Raw genomic sequence first — 16,953 nt, 5'->3', positions numbered from 1 at the left:
CCCGAGTTAATTACAACGACTTTTCTCATGACGTCCGTATGTGCGTATGTATGTCGCTAACTCAAGAACTGTATGTCCTAGAAAGTTGAAATTTGGTACGTAGACTCCTTGTGAGGTCTAATTGTGCACCTCCCTTTTTGGTTGCATTCGGATGTTCCAAAGGGGGCCTTTTACTCCTTTTTGGAGGGAAATCAATGATAATTTCAATGCCAACTCAAATGGGGTTATAATTTATGCAAACACTTGGCAATATATCGCCAATCTTTTGGTCACCAAGTTTTGTTGCCAACTTGGCGACAAATTTGGTGATTTCTTTTTTTTTTTTTTTTTGAAATCTGGTTTCAATTTGGCCGTTGTTGGTGATATTTAGAGAGTAAACTATTGAATCACATTAAAATTGCCAATAATGGGGAAATGACATTAAATTGGCGTAAAAGGAAGTCATGTGATGCACACATCAGCTCGTTTATTTTTAAAAATGAGAAGTAAACTACAATTTAGGATTTAATATTCGAAAACACATTTTGACTCAGTTTAAAGTTCCACAATTCTTGTCTCGTAGACTAAAAACAACAAGAAAAATAATAATAGTTATAACTTTGACAGTAATAATAATAAAACCACAACTATTTTCAAATCAGAGCTTAATGCACTAAAACAAAGTCAATGAAAGTGTATTCACAGCTGCATACTGTCTAGTCTAAAAGCCGAGCAATTTCCGAAATTTTAAATTTTCAGCATGCACTTATCTTGGATATCACTTTGCATCACCAATTTACATCCTTATACTTCGTTTAATATGGTTCTAAACGTCATTATCTAAATCAGTCGTGCCCAACCTAGGGCCCGCGAAGTTGATTCGTGCGGCCATTTGCTACGTTTAATGTTACGAATCGAAAAGCAAGATAAATGAAAATGCTACCAACTTGGAGCCAGGGGCGGCAAATAGGGGGGTCAAGAGGGGGCGGTCGCACCCCCAAATTTTTTGAGCAGAATGGTATAAAATGGATGAAATTATTTATGTAAGTCGGAAATCAATGTTCATTTTAAAAAATCTTGCTGGTTCTCAGTAACTATTTGATAAAACTCGACACATTCCCAGACTAGAAAGTGTTTTTCGTTATTTGGATGATGACTTAGAAATTCATGAGGTATTTTCCGGCCTTTTCAGAATATAAAAAACAGATAGAGAATCATGGTTGATTTTATCTAAAGAAAACATTTTCTGATAAAGGCTAAATATTTCATACTTGTGTGCCCAGTGTAACGATGGTATGTTCAATACGAGAGGCTCGCGTAAAGTGATGTAGCTGCATGGTTTTCACAAGAAAATTCCTTGATATTTCACATTCACTTTCACGCTCATTTTTTAAGTATATATTTATTTAAGGAGTGTTCATCGCTTTCTTCTTCTAGAAACACGCTTCAGCTGCTCAATGCGTTATATGCTTTCATAGAAACCTCTTAAAATGCATGTGATTATTGAATAAACAAAAAACCTATCAACAAATACCATTTATGGGGCTCTATAATTATGCAACCTCGGAGTGACACAAGATGGTCCTCAAGAGTTAAAACCATAAAAAACATTTCTGTATAACTTTAAAGTAGTGATTTGACGACTGAAAGAATTATTGCAAAACGATTCTTTCAATGGTGAAAAAGCTCATGCCTTTTAGCTTGTATGATTTCGTTTGAATTTTTGTTTAGTTTGTTTGCATTGAGGAAAGTTTTTGAAAATGCTTTACTCTATCAAAACATCTTCAATCCGCTACCCTTAATTTTCGAACTATTGAAGACACAGTTCAATCTACAATTGATCTGTGCACTATACTACCATAGTTCAATTTACAATTGAAACTGAAAATAGATTTTACGTAGATGTATATTTCAATCAATCATGAAACTTTCCAAAATAATTCTTCCTCCGAGCCAATTTTAAAAAGGCGAAAAAAAAAATGACAAAAATCCACATGATGATGAGAAGTCAAACATTGATTTTTTAATATTTTGTATGAAGTAATAGATTCAGTTTCGATTGAAATTAACACATTTGATGATAATTATTTTTCTGTATGGTTGGCTCTATATTATCAGGATTGGATTTTGAAAACATAAAACAAAATGTTTCAATTACGAGTAAAATTTTTAGCATGAGGCAAGAAAAAATACAAGCAATATACCGACAAACCGGTTATCACATCCAGAGTCTGCACTTTCGTCCTTGTCATGAACTCATCAGTCTGGAGTAGCGAATAACAGAGCTGGAGACAGATGACATCTCATTGAAGCTGAGAGTGCCGACGAGACTAGATTATTCAGTGAGGAAAAATTAGGCCCCAATTTTTGAAGTTGCCTGGGGGATTTTGAAAAGCAAGATATAAAAAGTGTTTTCATGCATAACTTAGTTACTTCGATTATTTCTTTAACTATTCCAATCAGTACAGCTAGTAGAGAAAGATTTTTTTATGTCTCAGAAGGTTAGAGAATTATTTTCCAAGCACAATGGGTAAAAACACTTTTTTATTTAGCTCTACTGGCTAAACGTCACGACATTGGCACTGATAGATTAGTAACACGATTCCTTGCTCTTCCGAATTCCAAAAATCATGCATTAAAACTTTTCCAAAAGGTATAAAAACTTTAGTATCGAGATGTTTTGTATAATAACTTATTGGAAAATGAATCAAAATTTTAATTGTTTCTAAACACTAATTTTTATTCATATTAAACCGATTTTATGACCACTTCCTGTTAGCTTATGTGTGCTTGGTACCACACTGTGGTAATTCATGTTTAAGAAACTCGACCCCCCAAATGAAATGCTGAAATGCCGCCCCTGCTTGGAGCCAAATTTTCAGAAATTGGTTTTGAAAAACAAATGCATTTAATGAAAGAAGCATGGAATTTATGAAGCAACAATTTTTTTTAGTTTTCTTTATTTTTCCATATTTTCCCATGTTATTTTGAAAAAAAATTACATATGTTGAAATTTTCATACGTGTTCTGGCCCGCGAAAATCATTATAATATGAGCAGTGGACTTTCGGCAGGGGGAAAAAAAACAAAACAAATAAAATCCACCAATATTGGTAAAATCAGAGCGGACCTGAGACATACGCAAATTCACATCTCATGTCTTTGCGAAAGAAAATCAGACAGTACTTATGGCTCACTTACATTGCAAAAATAATAAAGACAAAATAATTTTGCAGACACGTGTTGCGAATAAAAACTCTTTCTCGATGCAAAAATAAAAGTGAGTTTATAGATGAAAAGAATCGAAAAACTGGCAGTTACAAGCTAATTTATGTAATTTGGAAAAAGAGATCTCCTGTAATCCTAAAACGCACATCTGCAATTCTTATTGCTGTATGTACAACTCAAACGTTCTTATTATGCTTCTAACACGCCGTAATAAAGACTAGCTGCGTCGCCAGGCTTTGCACGGTCTACCTCGAAAATGAAAGTTGTGTCGAGCGACGCGTATTCAACAATCAAGCTTGAACCAAAAAATAATAATAATAATACAATTTTTAAAAAATCAGTAAAATTTTGCGGCATATTGCGGAAAAATATCCAAAAAGAAAACATTTTAAATCCCCCGATTACAGAAAAAGTTTCAAAGCAAAAGCCAGAATTTTATTTACTCATATTCGAAAAAAAAAATGGCAACAGATCTTTCGTCTCAATGAATTTCTTCACGCTATAAATTTTAATAAAAGCGTTGTTTCGGAAAGTTAGGATGAAGCACTGAATAATAATTTGAATGGAGGAAAGCCTTCGAAAAATAGGAATTTTATGTCGAAATCCAAGTGTCCTAATTAATACTTTTTAATTGATATCTCCGCTAATTATTATTCCAGGATTAGGTTAAATAGCCGAACATAAAGACGGGAAGATTACGAATCCAACGATACCTGGTTCAATGATCAGTTCATTGTCGTTCGGGAGAAGTAACTTGGACATAGATACTTAGATGACTACATAGATACATAGGTACATACATAGAGTTTCACTTGGAGCAGAGGTAATTGTCATGATCTTAGGAATCAGTCTGTTGCTTGAAATATATTTCCAAACCCATTCTTCTGCTTTAAATTTAAAACCTAACCAAGTTTGAATAAAAGTTTGTGAAAAGAAAGTAATCGCAAAAACGTTCCTAAAGTCCACTTTTGGGACCGTGGTAGCCCGATCGGTAGAGTGTCGGATTCGGGGCCGGAGAGTCCTGAGTTCGAATCTCGATGGTCGAAGACCCACCGTCGTCATTAAAAGGGACTGGGCGACGTTAAATATGCTCGTGGTCTCAATGTCCTCCAAGTGAAACGATACCTCTGGGGGTGCTAGCACCAGGTAGCTATTAGCTCCTGGTCTAGTTCTAAATTCTCATTAACTGTTCGATCCGGTGATGGTGCTGCCATCTATCGGTATAAAAAAATAATGGAGGCAAGGCACTTAGTATGCAGTCCTCGACATAAATACAGTTGTTATCAGCTGTGACTCGGAATCGAAATCGAAGTCCACTTTTGATTTATCAAAACTTCCACCAACTTCTGACGTCACTCGTCAACATCTTTTTAAGGTTTCCACCAGAGTTTTTAGGATTAACACCAGATTCAAACTTGGTTAGGTTTTAAACATCCCCCAGAAGAGTGGGGTTGGCATTATACTTCATGCAACAGACTGATTCCTAAGTTCATGAAGATCAGTGTCGGCGCTAGACGTCGGCGACTGCCGACGGCCTCGCGCAGATAGAGCCTCGCAAAATTCTCAGAAGTAACTTCGCATAAGTTTTAAGAAATTTCCATGTTTTCAATTGAAGCTCTTATTAAATGCAACAGACACAAAAGTAATCAAAATAGTGCGTGCAGCGGAGACTGCACAGCAGGGCCGTGTCCAAGGGGAGGGTTTTAGGGGTTAAACCCCTCCCATTGGGGGAGAATAATGATAAAAGCAATATGAAGAAAATGATATTTAACTTAGTTATAGTGTTAATGTTTATGTCAGTGCTCTTTTTTTAAGCCATTTTCTTTGATTTTTTTTCAGCAATTTACGAGTGCCCACTCTTCACCAACTGAAATTATATTTTAGAAAACCAGTTGCAAAAGAACCGCTGAATAGACTGACAATACAAAACATCCAATGGGAATATTTTTTGGTATACAGCATGTAAAAAAAAATATTTGTGCGAAATTTTTAATACCTTTTGCAAATATGCAGTGTAGTTAACAGATAAAAAGGCTTGTTTCCGAAGGAGCTGTAAAACAACATTCTATCCACTAGCGCAGCCGGAATTTGGAGAAATAGGGGAGGGGTCACAAACATCCCTACATGTATATAATACTATACTTGTTATCTCTTCCTAGGAATAGTAATGCGCTTTAAAATCAATGGCTCTGGCCCCTCAAGTACTCCATTGCTTGATTATAACCATAAAACAGGAATGTATTATTTGGTACAAGAGGTGTTTTCATGCCACTGCGAGAAATGATTTTTAAAAGATCTTTGAAACCCCTCCCTTTGTGAAATCCTGGACACGGGCCTGCTGCACAGAACCAGTCTTAGCAAATGCGGGGCCCAATTCTGTCGGGGCCTGAATTTAAAATATTCAGAAGCTACATCTTATTCATCAACTAACTCTATTCCCCCTACCCCCGTCCTATTTCTTTTCTTTTTCTCTTGCTTCCTAAGTTCGTCTAAAAATAAGAAAATATTCAAAATGCTGCTCCTCCGAACACACAACCCTCCCCCACCTCCCTACACACCCTTCCATACACACGCACACCGAAAGCATTATGGAGCATCTGAAATTTCGTTTCCAGTTCTTAAATTTAGCGATATTTCCAGCTTAAAGCCCCCGAATACTAAACAACATCGAAAATCGCTTAAAATCGTGTTTTTGTAGCTTGAATTTCAAAAATTACCGAGCCTAATATTACAAAATATGGCCTTTCAATCGCATTTTTAAGGCTTGAATTTCAGAAAATATTCGCGCAAAGGTCCCTATACCGCCTTTTTTTTATATCATTAGCAATTAGGTTTTTTAAACTACATTAACAAAAAGTTTAAGTGGACTGGCTCCTGAATATAAAATATTGCTAAAGTTTTTAGGACCATAATTTTCAAAATTTTTCGAGGGAAGAGCTCCCTTCCTTCCCGTAAAATCTTCAAAGTTTGTCTAAAATTCTGTTTTTGAAACTTCAACTTCGAGAATTCGCAGGGGATAGATTTTGACCTATTTTTTTTTAAACAAAGGAATCGATATGCGACAGTCTCTGACCCTAAAATCAATAAATATGGCATATAATTGCCTTTTTAAGGCTTCAATTTCTAGAAATTTCCACCGAGACCTCTGTCAATTGTTTCCAATAACATCAGCAAAGAAGGTTTAAAATGGCGTTTTTAAACTTCAAATTTTAAAATTTTACAGGGGGAGGACTCCCGGATCCCCCTGCCCCCTTTCTATCAGGTCATTTTTTCCCCTTCAATGTGCCGCGATACCCCACCAACAAAAAAACTTTTTGATTGCGCTAGTAGTCACGAAATGTTTTTGTCCTAGCAATTAAGTAAATAGGGAACTCTAAGTGCCAATAGTTAGTACAAAAATTAATTCCATGAATTCAATGATTTGTTTGAAAATATTTTATGAATAAAAGGGCCTCGCAAAACTGCATCGTCGACGTCTACTTTTGCTCTCGCGCCGCCACTGATGAAGATTACCTCTGCTTCAAGTGAACTTCTCCAATTAATATCTTGCAATTGAAAACATTATGTGTTTCAAACTGTATCTGTCGTAAAGCTAGGTTCGATTGCACGTCTATGTGAGGACACTGTAGTGGAATGCACTGTAACAATATTTCGGACCAAACCAACGAAATATTAGAAGATGGCCCCTAAAATAAGACTTAAAAGTAATAACCAAAAGTAATATTAAACGTTAATAATATCCGCTGCGAGAAAATAATCAGTTCAAATATACTATTCCTGATTAATTTAAAGCTTAAATAGTTAGCCAAGCATTAACATTATTTTGTAGACTATCGCCGACACAAAAGAATTATAAAATTTTGTAACAAATAATTGCATTATGGTAGTAAAAACTTTAATCGAACGTCATTACATTGTTGATCCATTTCAAGAAAATGATTATTATCATATTATTATCTATAAATTTTGTTCAAACATTTCTTCCCAAGGCGTAATGATAAAAAGCTATTAATTTATTCAAGTTAATTTTTGGTTTTTGTTGTGAGTTTTCTGCATATGATTAAGTTGGTAAAATGGTGAAACTGAGTTATCTACATAAAAAGTGTATGTTTCAGTGATCCTCAACAATATATCAGTGATCCCCAACAATGTTTTCAGAAACCAATTTCTAAATATTTGGCTAACAATTTGTGACATTGTCATTAATCGTGCTCTCCGAGTTGCAACATTTCACAAAACAACGGGCAACACGGATCAGCTTCGCGGGCCGGATACGGCACCTGGGCCTTAGGTTGGGCACCACTGGTTTACAATATTGTTAGAACTGAAATAACTAGTATGTTGTGGCCATCACGAAACTTTCTTCTATATTTTTTTTTTCTCTGATCCCTCCCCATGCTTGACGAGGAAGCAATATTCCCAACAAAAACGAAATTACACATGCAAAAAACTTGACGACCATCCCAATGTCTGAATTATTGCAAAAGCAAAGCAAAGAGCGAAAATTGAAAGTTATTTTAAAAGCCTTGCTTGAATTAATTACAAATATTTTATCTGTTAACAAACATAAGATGGCAACAGTTAAAAATTTTAAATCATTGAGATAATATTTCCGATCATTTCCATACAATTAAAATCACGAGAAATACGCAGACGACAATCTATTACGATTTATCTCTCTTATTGTTGCATTAATAAAACTATTTTTACTCGCTAAAAAACAATGATAATAAAAATAAATCAGCAACTCTTGGCGCGATTGGCGCCAAAATTGAACCAAAGCCTGTTTACATATGGATTCACAAATATTCCAAATTTCAACCAGAACGTAGCATTACTTCTTGAGATAGGGCACTCACAATGGAAAAAAAGAACGGGCGATTGCGCTACCCCCTTTTTAGCTGTTGACATCAAAATAAAATCAGCTCTTATACCCACTAAGGGCTACTTGCCGATAAATTTTTCTTTCATTCCGTTCATTATTTCTTGAGATACAGCAGTCACAATTGACGACAAAAAACGTTCTATAGCTCAACCCCCGTTTGAGTTATTGACACCAAAATTGAATCAGCACCTGTTCCTGTTAATCGCAACATATGGACCAAATTTTGTTTGATTCCGCCAGTTACTTCCTGAGGAATAGCAATCACGCGTAACTCAAAAAACGTCCCATTGCTCCACCCCCCTTGGAGGAATTCGCGCCAAAAACCAATGGGCACAAGTTCACATACGGGCACATATGTGTACCAAGTTTCGTTCGATTTCATGCGGTAGTTTTTGCTGTAGAGCGGCCACAAAAAACTGGTCACACACAGACGTGACACACATACACACACACCACCACACACACACATACACACACACATACACACAGACAGACAGACATTTTCCAAAAATAGTCGAAATGGACTCAGCACACCTCAAAACGTTCGAATCCGTCAAAATTCGAAATTCGAAAATTTGCACGAATCCAAAACTTTCTTCTATATATTAGATATAGAAGAAAGTAAACTAGTATGTTGTGGCCATCACGAAACTTTCTTCTATATTTTTCTTTTTTTTTTCTGATCCCTCCCCATGCTTGACGAGGAAGCAATATTCCCAACAAAAACAAAATTACACATGCAAAAACTTGACGACTATCCCAATGTCTGAATTATTTTAAAAGCAAAGCAAAAGAGCGAAAATTGAAAGTTTTTTTAAAAGCCTTGCTTGAATTAATTACAAATATTTTATTTGTTAACAAACATAAGATGGCAACAGTTAAAAATTTTAAATCATTGAGATAATATTTCCGATCATTTCCATTCAATTAAAATCACGAGAAATACGCAGACGGCAATCTATTACGATTTATCTTTCTTATTGTTGCATTAATAAAGCTATTTTTATTCAAAAAAAAAAAAAAAATCAACACCTCTTGGAGCGATTGGCGTCAAAATTGAACCAATGCCTGTTTACGTATGGATTCACATATATTCCAAATTTCAACCAGAACGCAGCATTACTTCTTGAGATAGGGCACTCACAATGGAAAAAAAGAACGGGCGATTGCGCTACCCCCTTTTTAGCTGTTGACACCAAAATAAAATCAGCTCTTATACCCACTAAGGACTACTTGCCGATAAATTTTTCTTTCATTCTGTTCATTATTTCTTGAGATACAGCAGTCACAATCGACGACAAAAAACGTTCTATAGCTCAACCCCCGTTTGAGTTATTGACACCAAAATTAAATCAGCACCTGTTCCTGTTAATGACAACATATGGACCAAATTTTGTCTGATTCCGCCAGTTACTTCCTGAGGAATAGCAAGCACGCGTAACTCAAAAAACGTCCCATTGCTCCACCCCCCTTGGAGGAATTCGCGCCAAAAACCAATGGGCACAAGTTCACATAGGGGCACATATGTGTACCAAATTTCGTTCGATTTCATGCGGTAGTTTTTGCTGTAGAGCGGCCACAAAAAACTGGTCACACACAGACGTGACACACACACATACACACACACATACATACACACACACATACATACACACACATACATACACACACACATACACACACACAGACAGACAGACATTTTCCAAAAATAGTCGAAATGGACTCAGCACACCTCAAAACGTTCGAATCCGTCAAAATTCGAAATTCGAAAATTTGCACGAGTCCAATACTTTCTTCTATGTATTAGATATAGAAGAAAGTAAAAAAGGAACATTCCGGTAACATCATAAATTTTCAAGCTGTACGCGTATAATCATAGTACTGAACTGACCAGTGTGCAATGTTTCAGAAGGAGGGGGAAGTGAGCAGCAAGAGGGGTTGGGGTCGGGACTGTCAAGGTTTTAGTGTACACTTTATGTACAAACATCGTGCAAAAATTCAGCTTTATCTTAATTAGTTGCAAAAAGAAAAGCGTATAATCATAGTACTGCTCTTGATGGTCTAAGTGTTTCGGAGAGGGTGAGGGGGAAGCAAAGGGGGTAGGGGTCGGGACTTTGTGTTTTTTTTAGTGTTTTCTTTATTTACTAACGTCCTGCCAAAATTCAGCTTTCTCTTAATTAGTTGCGACACGAAAAAAGTATAATCATAGTACTGCTCTTGCAGTGTTTCAGAGGGGGTGAGGGGGATAGAAAGAATGGTGGGGGTCGGGACTTTGTACTTCTTTGAAGAATACATTATGTATTAACATCCTGCCAAAACTCAGCTTTCTCTTAAGTAGTTGCAACACGAAAAGCGTATAATCATAGTACTGCTCTGGCATTGTTTCGGAGGGGGTCGGGGGAAAGCAAGAGAGGTGGGGGTTGGGACTTTGTATTTTTTTAGTGTATACTTTATTTGCTAACATCCTGCAAAAATTCAGCTTTCCCTAAATTAGTTGCGACAAAGCCTATTTTTTTACCTTCATTGACTGGGCTATTGTATGAACTGAAATGTTAATTTTTTTGCACGTTAAAAATAAATCCCAACTTGGCGACGGGGCAAGTTTACGCGTTGACATCGCAGCACCTTTATACGCACGTTCTTACTGTGCCTAACTCAAATGTGCCCCTGACACTTTTTTCGCTCCAAACTGTCTCAAACCTTTTTAGTTTTTTCTGGCTATTTAGTTTCAAAAATGACCATTTAGTTTTTAATTAAGTTACACATTCGTATCTTATAGGTTATAGTGCTGTCTTCATGCCCCTTCAGTTTTAACTTTATACACTATTCAATCTGTAATGAATTTGCCTTATTTAAACAATGGTAAGACATTATGTTCAAAGCACTAACAGAGGAAACCACATTAGGTGTCAAAATTAACATGAGTAAACGTTCCCCGTGTCCGGGGCAAGTTTACACAATCGACGCGGACTCAAAAATATTTTTTTTTAACGGTTAAAAACACAAACTGAGCAACAACTGAATACACCAATTTTGACTCCATTAACTGCTTCATAAAACCGCAATGCCATAAATTTCCTAAGTTGAAACATAAAAATTAGAAAAATAATTTAAAAAAGAAAAAAATCCTCGTAAACGTGCCCCGTCTACCCTACCATGTTCTGTACCAACATACGTATGTAAATGTATTATAAACCTACGTTAAACAGTTATTTTTCAAAATATTCCAAAGTAGTCTAACAGATTAGCTCAAGAAAATTCGGAAACTCTTTGACTTCTGAAGGTACAAACACTCTTTAGAACTGCATTTGCCCTCAAAATCTGTACAAACATATATTTTCATTGTTTGAAGAAGTTGACAAAAAAGGTACGCAATTTTTTTTTTTTTTTTTTTTGTAACATTGACTAACTTTAAAAATTACAAATTTTAAGAACTAATTTCATGAACTCTTTTTTTTTTTAATTTTTAAATTTGTGTCAAGATATATCTTTGAAATGATAGATAGAGATCTTAAATTCCAGTTTAAACTTCCAGTAGTTATCAGTAGTATAAGATCTAGAGCAAGATTAAGCAATTCGTATCACATTTAATAGATTTATTTTTTCTTCGCTAAGATATTAAAGGGTGTAGAAGGGGATTAAATAAAGATTTGTTTTCAATTCTGAACACAAAACTAACTGGCATTAAGATTCATGTGTTGCACTTACTTAAGTTTTAAACTTAATACAGTTTTTGGTTAAGAAAAAAAAACATTTGCTCAAAAGCTTTAGACTGTAATTCGTTATCAAGAATTTCTTCCAAAGTAAAACGAGTTCACTTTGTCGTATAACAACATCACACCAGATCATTAATGATCTCACTCAGATCTTTGGCTATCTTTTTACCTGACTGCGCGTGCGCGACACAAAGGAGGGTAATGTGTTTATCAGTCTATGTATGTATGTCTGTTACTATGTCGCGTTCTACAGGCTAAACGCCTTGGCCAATTTTGGTAATTCTTACGTCAATCGATTTGTCTTAACCTTGGGAGTGTCAAATGACAATAATCAAAAGTACCATTTCAAAAACTTTTTTGAGATGGTACAACAGTCATTTGGCATCGGCGCACGTTGGGTATGCACAATGTGTCGCACGCTACCTGCGTACGACAAATGCAGGTAGTTTTCGCCGCCTCAATTTTTTTTGTTTACCAAGTCTACTAATTAGGGTCTCAATGGCCGAGTGGTCTAAGCGATTGCTTCTCCCCTTGAGGCGGTGGGTCAAGAGACACTTGCTCCAGATGTACTTTCCCCTCTTTCTGATGTAAATTCTTTTATGGTGTTCTTTATATGTATTCTGTAGTGTAATAAAAATATATTATGCGTAACGAAGGCAAGACACTGAGATTGTAGTCCTCATCAAAATAAATCCGGACAATAAGCACCAAAAGAAAGAAAGTCTACTAATTCGATTTTCATCTCTAACATATGTTGCATTTGTTTTTGCCTTGATTCAAGGGACTGAGTTTCGCGACGTGTACTTTCTTGAGAGGAGTTTTTACTTTTGCGAGAAAGATTTGACTGACGACATTTCCGATTTTGCGTCATCATGAGTTATACAAACTGTTTATATAGCTGTGCTGCGGTTGACTTAAGTTCGCGCATTTTTGCCGAAGGTCAAGCACATGTAGCTTTAAGCCGAGTTAGGTCCCTAGAGGGACTAACTATTAGTAGTTTAGATCACCGCAAGTTACTAAATAAAACTCACGATACAAACAAACTGTCTCGATGAAATGACAAGATTGCGAAATGTACCGTCTTATAATCATAATAACTAAGCCAATAAAAATTAACTAAAAAGAGTAAAATAAAAAAATTATTAAGTAAAAACAAAAAACCCGACTGCGTAAAAACCAAAAATACTAAAAAGAAAAATGTATAAGCCCAGTAGTTTAGAATGTTATAAAGTACTACTAAATACCTACACCGTTGAAATAGTTTTATAACCTTACACAGATAAGACAAATCATAAATTAAAAAGCAGAATAGAAGGATCAACAGTCGGGGCCCATTCAAATTTTACGGGATTCCTTGAATCAGAAAGGATCAAAACATCAGAGCTGTCTTCAGTGTCCCTTCCAACCGGTTAAATCACAAACAGTGGTAGGTACGGGAATCCCTGGAATGTGAAAATAATTATTTTGTTTTTATTCCTATTTTTTGTTCTGAAGAATACAGAAATCAAAATACAATTGGAATCTCTTCAAGCTTTAAATTTTTTAGTACGTATAATTTGGTTTCTGTAATTGGGACCAACCTAACTTAGCAGTGTCTTAATAAGGCTGTGATTAGGATCTGCGTAGCTTTCACAGTGCTGCCAGGTTAGATCTGCCCCAACTGGGCTGTTATTTCTTTCAGAATAAAATGCATGAATTTCCTCCATAGATTTTAATGTTAAATTTTATGCATTGTTATAAAAATATCTATTGAATAATCAAATCGTTTTGTGTTTGTTAACCTAACCGTATGCTTATGAAGGTTTCCCGTCCGTTTTAATTTACAATTTTAAAGTTTGAAAAGCTTCTAGCGGTTAAAAAAAAAAAAAAAAAAAAAAAAAAAAAAAAAAAAAACAAGTTTGACGAAAGTAAAAGTCACAAGAACTTAAAGATAAAATGATTGTCACTAAATTCGGATCATTACTCAAGAAATAAACCAGGAAGAGAAGCAAAGATGCGAAAAAAGAAAAGTCAAGAAAATGAAGATAAGCAAAAGATAAGCTCGATCCACAGACAGACAAGAAAAGCACCAGAAACAGAAAGTTAGGTAAAATGCAAATGATACCGAACATTTTCTCTTTATCAGTAAATGATGAACTTATTTATTCACATAGATATGAGCAGGACTAGAAAGATGTAATCTGTAATTCGTAAATATCTTCTCCTGACGAAAAGAGCAAGGAGTTCAAAAAAAAAAAAAAAATTGGTTATCTGATTTAAAATAAATGTGTTGCTCAACACCGTTACGTCTGACTTATCGAGGGAATAGCTTAATTTTAATACATTGTAGAATGGTAAAATAACAATGGTAATTCTATGATAAAACACCTGTGAAATTTTTCAGACTTCCCAATCGAGGGGCTGTGAAACTTCAGAATCGGTAACTAGTTCACGAAAACACGAGTTGGGCTGAGAGTTGCAATGTTCACTGCAAATAATACGTGATGAAACATGAAGCTCAGTAGGGTAAGGTCACCAGTAACAGACAAGGGTCCAGTAACAGTTAACCGACAGTTTTACGTTTTTGCGGAGCAGCTCGGTATTTTGCATAAAATTCAATTAAAAAAAACTAAAACCATTTATCTAAAATTGTTTTTGATCTTTGATAATCATTTTAAGCACTAGCAGAAAAATGAGAAACAGCTTTAAACACTATGCCATGCTTGAAAATGCTTGGCCGGGAAATGCGGAGCAAGATAACTTTTTTGGGGAGAGGCGGAGTTTCGCTATTTTGTGGAGCAACTCCGCAAGATGCACAGCAGTTGGCAACCCTGATCAAAACGATTCTGTGTTTTCATCCAAAACGAGAGAGTAATTATCTGCTTGTTTCTGTGTGGTTTCTCGAATAACCCTCTTACATAAGAAGAGATGCACCCTTTACTCACCAGGAAACCACTCAATAGTGTAATAATAATAAAAAATTAAATAATAGTTGAAAAATAATAGGCCTTTTAGGAGGGTAAAACTGATGTTGATGTGACCCATGAATACGGTGCAACCATCTAGTGTTATCGGAGTGAATTTTATGAGCCAGTTGGTATTTATACAAAGCGGTGGTGGAAGGTTATGAACAGCTACCTCGACGTCAGCTGGTGTTTCATGTTCGTTAGAATTTAATTAGGTTTTATTTCTAAACTAAGGAACTTTTGCACATTTTGAAGAGAAAAAGAAAATTTTGTCGATTACTCATCCTTTCCTCATCTTGTCTGTTGCTGGGTGTCATCAGATTTTTCGGGGGCGTCGAACCTTTTTTCGAAATTGAGCAAATAAAAATAGTTAACTCATTCAGAGGATCCAGAAGCAAGCAATTGTTAGATGAGATGTTGTTGCATGAGTGAAAAATACTTTAAAAAGTCTAAATATATTAAAAGACTCAGAAAAATGAGTTAACCTGCGAGAGATGTCATAAACATGTCTGTGACTGGTACCGTTACCCTATTGGTTAGCAAAGTTACTTTTGTCACAGAGGTGGACGAAAATTCAAAACAGTTGAGTTGAATTCCACATACATATCTGACAGCACATCTACAACTACCAAGGGTGGACCTAGAAATTCTTCAAGGAGGGTCCATTGATTTTAATTATGATTACTCCTTACTACGCATCTTGATTTACTCATGCGCACACACACACACACAAGATTCTTTTATAATAGTATTACACTTTTGCCTGTTGATAACGAACGGCTTGTTGATAGGGTTTTATGCACAGTTTTATGCACAGCGAATTTGAGCTATTCTATATCAAACAATTTTAGGTTGGCCTCTTTGGTTCATATGTCCTTATTTGGCCCCTATATTGGCTACTTATTTAATTTTTTATTATTATTACACTATTGTGTGGTTTCCTGGTGAGTAAAGGGTGCATCTCTTCTTATGTAAGAGGGCTATTCGAGAAACCACGAAGAAACAAGCAGATAATTACTCTCTTGTTTTGGATGAAAACACAGAATCGCTTTGATCAGGGTTGCCAACTGCTGTGCATCTTGCGGAGTTGCTCCACAAAATAGCGAAACTCCGCCGCTCCCCAAAAAAGTTATCTTGCTCCGCATTTCCCGGCCAAGCATTTTCAAGCATGGCATAGTGTTTAAAGCTGTTTTTCATTTTTATGCTAGTGCTTAAAATGATTAACAAAGATCAAAAACAATTTTAGATAAATGGTTTTAGTTTTTTTTTTTATTATTATTGAATTTTATGCAAAATACCGAGCTGATCCGCAAAAATGTGAAACGTTTTTCATTGAAATCGAAAAAAAAAAAACAATGATATGTAACAACATTTACTTGAACTTAATATCATAAATAGTCACGTTTTTTCTATTTCAAAACACATTCATTTTAAAACATTGATGAATTATAAGTGTGTCAATACTGTAGAAAGAACTAAAGTAAAATGTGTATACTCAAGATGGCAGCAAGGAGTGCTGGGAGAGTTTAATTTAAAGTTATATTATCAGTCCTAGTATTGTAATTTTTCTGCATGTTATGACCGAAAATCCCCTCCCCTCACCCCCAAGAGAAGGTAAATTCTGGATGCTGCACCATTGCATTAAATAATACGCATACACTACTACGCAAAGTGCTATGAAAGGTGGAAAAGTTCACTAAAAGGTCTCATAATCTCCGATTTTCCTGCGCAACGTTATCACTGCAAATTCTAGTAAATGGCTTAAATTTCGCTTTCCCCAACACTCATATCAATCAGCGACGTGCATAAAACATTACGCACTTTAACTTTTCACAATCTTTCAGTAAATATACATAAGGGAATTCATCTTGGTTATAAATAAATAATTGCCCCGTAGTTTGTTGCTTTGCCGGAAAAGGGGCTCACGGAATCGTCGATATACTGCACCAACAATTCAAAGTCCCGAATTGACGAATCAAAAAAACATCAAGTGCTTGCGTACACAAGAGGAATTCAATCACGTGTCAATACCTCAACAACGCCACAGCGGCTCTTTAAAAATATTTTCCTTCAAACCCGTCGTCAGCTACTTAGTCATTATTCGAAACCCCCGGAAAACAAATTCACGTGTTTCTAATCGCCAAAAGCGCCTGTGTGCTGGAGGCCGCCTCGCGAAATTGGCCAATATGCCACAAGGTCAA

This window comes from Uloborus diversus, chromosome 4 (assembly GCF_026930045.1).
Source record: "Uloborus diversus isolate 005 chromosome 4, Udiv.v.3.1, whole genome shotgun sequence".
Taxonomy (NCBI): Eukaryota; Metazoa; Arthropoda; class Arachnida; order Araneae; family Uloboridae; genus Uloborus; species Uloborus diversus.
The sequence above is the reverse complement of the archived record's forward strand: the minus strand, read 5'-3'. Positions refer to the sequence as shown.